Source organism: Portunus trituberculatus, chromosome 30 (assembly GCF_017591435.1).
Source record: "Portunus trituberculatus isolate SZX2019 chromosome 30, ASM1759143v1, whole genome shotgun sequence".
Taxonomy (NCBI): Eukaryota; Metazoa; Arthropoda; class Malacostraca; order Decapoda; family Portunidae; genus Portunus; species Portunus trituberculatus.
In genome coordinates this window covers 6,875,250-6,882,749 of record NC_059284.1, presented here as the reverse complement: position 1 = coordinate 6,882,749, position 7,500 = coordinate 6,875,250, and the positions used below count along the sequence as shown (strand labels likewise).

At 43.3% G+C, this 7,500-nt stretch overlaps 1 protein-coding gene across 1 annotated transcript in view; it reads left to right on the top strand.

Moving 5' to 3' along the window:
• LOC123510852 overlaps positions 1-7,500 on the top strand; it is a 49,199-nt gene that overhangs the window by 569 nt on the left and 41,130 nt on the right. The window lies entirely within an intron of this gene.

The following is a 7,500-nucleotide window of genomic DNA, read 5'->3' as shown; positions in this document are numbered from 1 at the left end:
CTACCTTTTCGACTAGCGCGGGACGGGATGAGCTGCTGCTGCTCTGTAACTTGTGTCTGTAACTAGTAGTGGGCGTGAGTTGCCTCTATAATACCTCTGTCATGACTGGCGCGGAACATTGGTGTGGCAAGCAAGCATGACTGATGGTACGGTCTGCGGTGCCGCATGATGTTGCCTGCATGAGAGAGAGAGAGAGAGAGAGAGAGAGTTGAGTAGATGGATTTTCCTCTTTCGTGAATAATAGCCAAAGATTGATTATGTGACCTTTTGCTCTCTCTCTCTCTCTCTCTCTCTCTCTCTCTCTCTCTCGTTGAAGCTCGTTGTAATGTATAGTGTGTGTGTGTGTGTGTGTGTGTTAATTCTCCTAAACATTATGCAGACGACATTTTATTCCCAGCACCTGCAATCAAAGTTGTTGGGGGGGGGGTCGGGGGGTCGTGAGGAGGAGGAGGAGGGAAGATATATCCGGGTAATTCTACATATCCTGGGAATGGAAGGCATGGAGGAGGAGGAGGAGGCATTGCAGTTATTCCAATACATCTTCCTCATTCATTCTCTTTTCCTGGACTGAATATTAAAAAATTGATACCGCAGTAGTAGTAGTAGTAGTAGTAGTAGAGAGAGAGAGAGAGAGAGAGAGAGAGCAGGGGTCAAGGAAGGTTATCTGGGCGTGTTAGATATTTCCGCTTATTTATCGTTACGTTTTTTATTTATTTATTCTCTTTTTTTGCTTCCTTTGTCGTGACTTTGGCCAGCCACGTTACCTGATGAGCACCTGTGATTGTTAAGTCCCACCTGTCTTGCAAACGTGATTGATTTTGCACGACGATGAGGGAAGAGGAGGGGGAGGAGGAGAAAGATTTGTAGTTTCATTTTTTTAACCTGCGTATTTTCTTCTTTTTCAGTTTATCTCTCTCCCCTTTCATTTTTATGCATTATTTAATTTTCATTGTTTTCAGTTGTGTTCTCTTAATACTGTATACATTTCTACGCAACTTTCAATATTTGTTTTTAAAAGATATACATTTCTCCTTTTTTTATATTTCAACTTTTTCTCACTTACACCTAGTTCTGCTACTATTAAAGAATTACAAACACATTCCTTCGTACTTTTCACTCGTATTTCTCAAACTATTACGTCACAAGGCATTTTTATAAAGATTACAAACGCCTTTTCTCACTTTTACCTTTGTGTTCTTTTTTTCCTTGCACTGTATCTCTTTAAACAATCTGAACTTTTCTAAAATTTCGTAAAGTCTATTCTGTGTTGAAGTGGAGGCGTTTGTCCTCTCCAGGTTCTATTTTTAGGAGTTTTTACCTTATTGATTGCATTGTGGAGGAGGAGAGAGGTGAGAGGTGGTGGAGAGGGAGTTTTAGCTTCGCATGCAACCAGCGTGGCCATAAGGGAGAAAGAGAAGGGAGATGAGGGAGGGAGAGAGGAGCGGTTAGCCATAGCGTTCTGTTTCCTTAAATGGAGGAGTATTGTGTTGTGTGTCTGTTTTATATTAATGGTATAGCGCTTGAGCCACGAGATGAATGCTGAGGGGTAGTGCTGTGGTCTCTCTCTCTCTCTCTCTCTCTCTCTCTCTCTCTTGGGTACGTATCCCTCTCTTAATCTATTTAGCAGGGTGTTTTCAAGGCTCTGTACTTTTATAATTGTAATGTCTGTTGCTATTGTGAATTTTCATGGCTTAGTACTGCGACTGTGTCAAGAAAAGATAATCTATTTACGAATTTTCTTGCTCTTCTTTATCTTTAAGTGTAATAAGTACCTGCCTAAGTATATTTATTGAGATATAGTATGTGTGTGTGTGTGTGTGTGTGTGTGTGTGTGTGTGTGTGTGTGTGTGTATGAACGGTTTATTCAATTGGAAAGTGTTTATTTCATATCTATAGTATTGCTGTGTATTTTGTCTATCTCTCATATTGTTAGGTTAAGTTTCTTTGTTTGGGATGTCTATATTGAAGTCTGGATCTCTCTCTCTCTCTCTCTCTCTCTCTCTCTCTCTCTCTCTCTCTCTCTCTCTCTCTCTCTCTCTCTCCATGGTTTTCAGTAGTTTTAGATATAACAGTATATCTATCCATACATTTTGTCTATATCTCTTATCTTGGAGGAGGATTGTCTGTGCATAGCTATATATATCTATCTACATCTGCCATCTGTATCCCTTTACACAGAAAACAATAAGTGTCTAAATAAAACCATCTATTTATAACTGTCTGCCTATTTAAAATTGTGTATTTATAACTTTTTGTAAGGTAACTGCATATCTGGCTCACTCTGTCTATTCATCTATCTTTTCATCTATCTATCTATCCACCAATGTATAAATCTACTATCTACGTTTATGTATGTATTTGTCTATCTATCATCGGTCTGTCTATATCCATCCATCTATCTCGACCTGCCACCCACACATTTATCAGGCACTAACCGCGCACCTATCATTTTTATTGGGTGGTTTTACGTGTTTTGCTTATATCATCACTGCACCGGATGTTCGCGCGAGTGGTGTGAGGCAAGGTGGTGTGACGTGGTGTGATGCGTGAGCGTGATGGGGATTGGTGCCTCGCGGTGCTGACGTGGTGCTGTCCCTGGCTGTTACGTTATGCTGTTATGCTTGTGGTTATGATGTATTGCTCGGGGCGAAGATTTGTGTGGTGTTCAATAGTGTTGATTGTCTTTCTTTAGTCCTTTTTCTGAGACACTTCTGCGCAATACCTCTTCTATCTTCACAAGGCTCTAGTTGAAGTTACACATGTCATTGAGCGTGTTTTCGTAGTTGTGGTGATAGTTTAACAAGATTTGCACATTGTAAAAGGGAAAACACTCTTGAGAACCCGAATGCTTAGATAAAAGGTTCTATAGGTTAAGTTATAAGAGCTTCTTAGCGTGCTTTTATGGTCCTACTGACAGATGAACATTCTGCCTACATTATTAATAGGAGAAAAACTCGAGACCAAACAACTACTTAGATTATTCGTATATGGTCGAGGTTACGTGGGTTCTCGTGCTTGTTTCTACGATTCTAGTGATAGATTAATATGATATCCATGTTAGAACCTGGCTAGCTGTCTCGGTGGCCTTTGAAAATAGTTACGGTGAGAAAGCAAAGCGTTTTTTTAATACGGGCCTTGCATGAGTATAGTCTGTTCTTTTCTTTTTTCTTATTTTTAAAGTATGGTTATTTTCTCTAGTCCTTGATGTTCTTCGCTAGAGGGCAGAGTTTTCTTACGGTATCAACAGAAAACGTAGGCAAGAACAGTTAAGAACCAGCTTCACTTCCTCCTCCTCCCAGCCACTCCCTCTCCCAATAGCCAGTAGCCTTTCTGACTCTCCCTTCCTCTTCCTCTCTCCAAGAAACAACTTTCCTCCTGTCTTTCTCTTCTTTTCCTCTCAAGAACTGCTCTCTCCCTTTCTCTCCAAGCTTTTTCCTCTCCTAAGAACATCCCTCTCCCTCTTTCCGATTCTTCATTTCTCTTCTCTCAAGCAGTATCCTCTCTCTCTCTCTCTCTCTCTCTCTCTCTCTCTCTCTCTCTCTCTCTCTGTCCTTCCTCCCAAGAACCGACCATTTCGTTCTCCTTCCAAGACGCTCACTTTCCCTCTCCCTACAAGAACCACTCTTCCTCATCTCTTCTCTCCCTTCGAAGACCATCCTCTCCCGTCCTCATGCCTCCAATATCCTCTTTCTCCCTCCTCTCTTTCCTCCTTCATCTTCCATCCTTTTCCATCCTTTACCTACAAAATTCCTACTTTTCCTTACATCCTCTCTCTAGGCTAACCTTTCTCTCCTTTCTCTCCCTCCCTCTTCCTTCATCCTCTCCTTCTAAGCGCCTCCCAGTTCCTTCCTCTCCAGGTCTATCCCTTCCCTTTCCTTCACTCCCAACCCTTCCAAGCCTCTCTCCCTCCCGGTATCGTTCGCTTTAGTGTTTTCCGCTGGACAAAACATTCTTGCGGTCTGCCTCAGGAGTGGTACAATGCCCCCACCTCTCCAGCGGGCTGTTAGCGGCGGCCAAGAACAATGGGAGCGCCGCTAGGACCCGCTGGAGTCTTACGAGCGGCGCGACAGTCTTCTTGAGAGCCGCGAGCTAGCTGAGTAATTGTTCGGGGGTCCTGAAGGTGGTGATGGTGGTGGTGGTGGTGGTAGCAGGAAAGTCTTGACGCTGTTGCCTTTTGAGTTTCAAGTTTAAGTAGGTGGAATTTTTAGTGTTGTGTGTGTGTTGTGTGGAGGGGGATGGTACTGGTGATGTGTGTTTGCTTGGGTGTGTTTGTGTTATGTGTGTGTTTGTTTGTTTTTGCTTCGTGCGTCTGATGTACTGTGTGTGTGTGTGTGTGTGTGTGTGTGTGTGTGTGTGTGTGTGTGTGTGTGTAGTATAGGCAGTATCAGTTTTGTACTATAAATTATTAAACATTTGCATTCCATCCACTCACTCACCCACCTACACACACACACACACACACACACACACACACACACACACACACACACACACACACAAATTAACACAACAAACACAGATATTAAATAAAAATCTTGAACACACTTTTACCTGCATACAAAGCACTACTAATTTAGCAAGGTGACCTGCGTATCTTTAAATTTAGACGTTTCTTTTATTTTACTGAAGGAAAAAAAAAGAAGAGGAGGAGAGAGAGAGAGGGAGGGGGTCGCTTTGTTCCCTGTTGGCACCCACTCTTCCTTTTTTCCTCTTTTTCCTTGATCCCGGCGCTCTAGACTGCAATGGAGAGGGAAGGGAAAGAGGAGAGGGACAGAGGAGGAGGATAGGAGACGGGTATAGGAGTGAGTGAGAAGGGGAAATGAATCGGAAAAGTAAAGGGAAAGGGAGGGAAAAGAGGGATGTAAAGGAAAGGAGAAAAGAGGGAAAAGAGGACAGACATGCAGAGAGATAAATAAAATGTAAGAAATGAAGGTGAAGGAAGGAAAGGGAGGTGAAAGAGGAGTAAGAGAGATAGAGGAAGTAAATGTGGGAAAAAAATGGCAGGTGGAAGAATACTGGATAAAAGGAAGATGTTTAGAGATAGATAGATTAGTAGACATAGATAGGTAGATAAGTAGATAGTTAGATAGATAGATAGAGAGAGAGAGAGAGAGAGAGAGAGAATGTAAGAATGAGCGCAAACGAGAGAGAAAGTGAAAAAAAAAAATGAGACAGGGAAAAAGACGAAAAATAAATAAAATGTAAGAAATGAAGGTGAAGGAAGGAAAGGGAGGTGAAAGAGGAGTAAGAGAGATAGAGGAAGTAAATGTGGGAAAAAAATGGCAGGTGGAAGAATACTGGATAAAAGGAAGATGTTTAGAGATAGATAGATTAGTAGACATAGATAGGTAGATAAGTAGATAGTTAGAGAGAGAGAGAGAGAGAGAGAGAGAGAAAGAGAATGTAAGAATGAGCGCAAACGAGAGAGAAAGTGAAAAAAAAAATGAGACAGGGAAAAAGACGAAAATTGAGGTTTAGAGGAAAAGAAAGAAAAGTGTGAAAAAAGATTGTCACCTACGTGTTACCTGCCGGCAATTAGGTTTTGGTGTCCAGGTGTATGTGTGTGTGTGTTCGTACATTCCTCTATCTCTTCCTGTCTTTATTTTCTCTGGATTATTTATGTGAGTTAGTTAAATCAGAGCTAGAAATGCGTGAACTATGAGATGCATCACGTTTTCTGAGGAAAGTAAGATTAAAGAAAAATAAAAAAATGTAAGGAAAATGAGATAATGGCTTTCTCAGGGTGTTATTAGCGAAGTTAAGAATGTAGTGTTGGTTGTAGTAATGGCAGCTGTGGTGATGGTGGTGGTGGTGGTGGTGGTGGTGATGGTGATAGTGGTGATGGCAGTGTCAGTTCTAAATCTTGCAGAGAAGAAATAAAAGAAACAACACTAGTAATCTAACGTAATGGTGATTGTCTGAGGTGATGACACACACACACACACACACACACACACACACACACACACACACACACACACACACACACACACACACAACGGTCACATTTTTATTGTCTGAAATGGTTATGATTCTTTTCTCTCTCTCTCTCTCTCTCTCTCTCTCTCTCTCTCTCTCTCTCTCTCTCTCTCTCTCTTGTAGGGAGGGAGAAACAGGTAACTAGTCTTTAAAGGGGAGAGGAAAAGAAGAGTAATGAGAGAGAGAGAGAGAGAGAGAGAGAGAGAGAGAGAGAGAGAGAGAGAGAGAGAGAGAGACGATGTAGATAAAGGGAGAGAAGCAACGGACCACCTTTCCCTCTCCTCTCCCTCTCTCCCACTCTCCCTCTCCCTCTCTCCCACTCTCTTCCTCTCCCTCTCTCCATGGACAGTCTTACCCCTCGCGGCCCAGATCTGACAGGAGGAGGAGGAGGAGGAGAAGGAGGAGGAGAAAACATGCAAGAGAAGAGGAGGCTGGGGATTACTGATGCTGTATATGGGGGAGGGTAGGTGGGGGGGTGTGGGTGTGGCGCAGGGGAGGCGAGGAATGCCCAATGGGGTTAATGCGCAGGTCGTGTTGCGCCCCGGGGGGTGACCCAAGCAGGTAACCCTTGGGCCGGGGCGGGGCGGGGCGGGGTGGGGAACGGGAGGGGCAGAGGAGGGAGTGAGTAAGGAGTGCTGTATTTTTTCCTGTAATTACCGTTTATGTTGAAAGTAATCATGGCTGTGTTGGTGATTTTATTTCTCCTCCTCCTCCTCCTCCTCCTCCTCCTCCTCCTCCTCCTCCTCCTCCTCTTACAATCTTCTGTTCCTCATTCACATTCTTCAGCTCCAACGCCTCATTTTCTCATCTCCTCCTCCTCCTCCTCCTCCTCCTCCTCCTCCTCCTCGTCTTCCTCCTCCAATTCCCATGTTGTCTTCGCATCTCACATTTTCTTCTCCTTTTCTTCCTCGTCTTCTTTCTCGTCTTTGTGTACTACTACTACTACTACTACTACTACTACTACTACTACTACTACTACTACTACTACTACTACTACCATCACCACTAGTACTAAGAACACAAACATCTCGAAATAGCTTGGTAATTCCGAAGTATTTGCTTTAATAACATGACCTTATCAACATAGACGTAAGACAAAGCGGCCAGTAAAACACCAGTGACCTCGTGACCTTTGCTGACCTTGCTGACCTGCACGGGACGAGAACAAGAAGAACAGGACGGGAGTGTTTGTTCCCGTGAATGTTATTGTTATTGTGACGGGGTCGTGAGAGAGAGAGAGAGAGAGAGAGAGAGAGAGAGAGAGAGAGAGAGAGAGAGAGAGACAATATTAACACACACACACACACACACACACACACACACACACACACACACACACACACACACACACACACACACACATGTATACCTTTATTACTATTACAGCATTGGGAGCACTGGTGGTGAGGGTGAAAGTACCCCAGTTGAGAGAGAGAGAGAGAGAGAGAGAGAGAGAATGTCCGTGACCCCTTTGCTCTCTCTCTCTCTCTCTCTCTCTCTCATACAACACAGTGAGGTCAG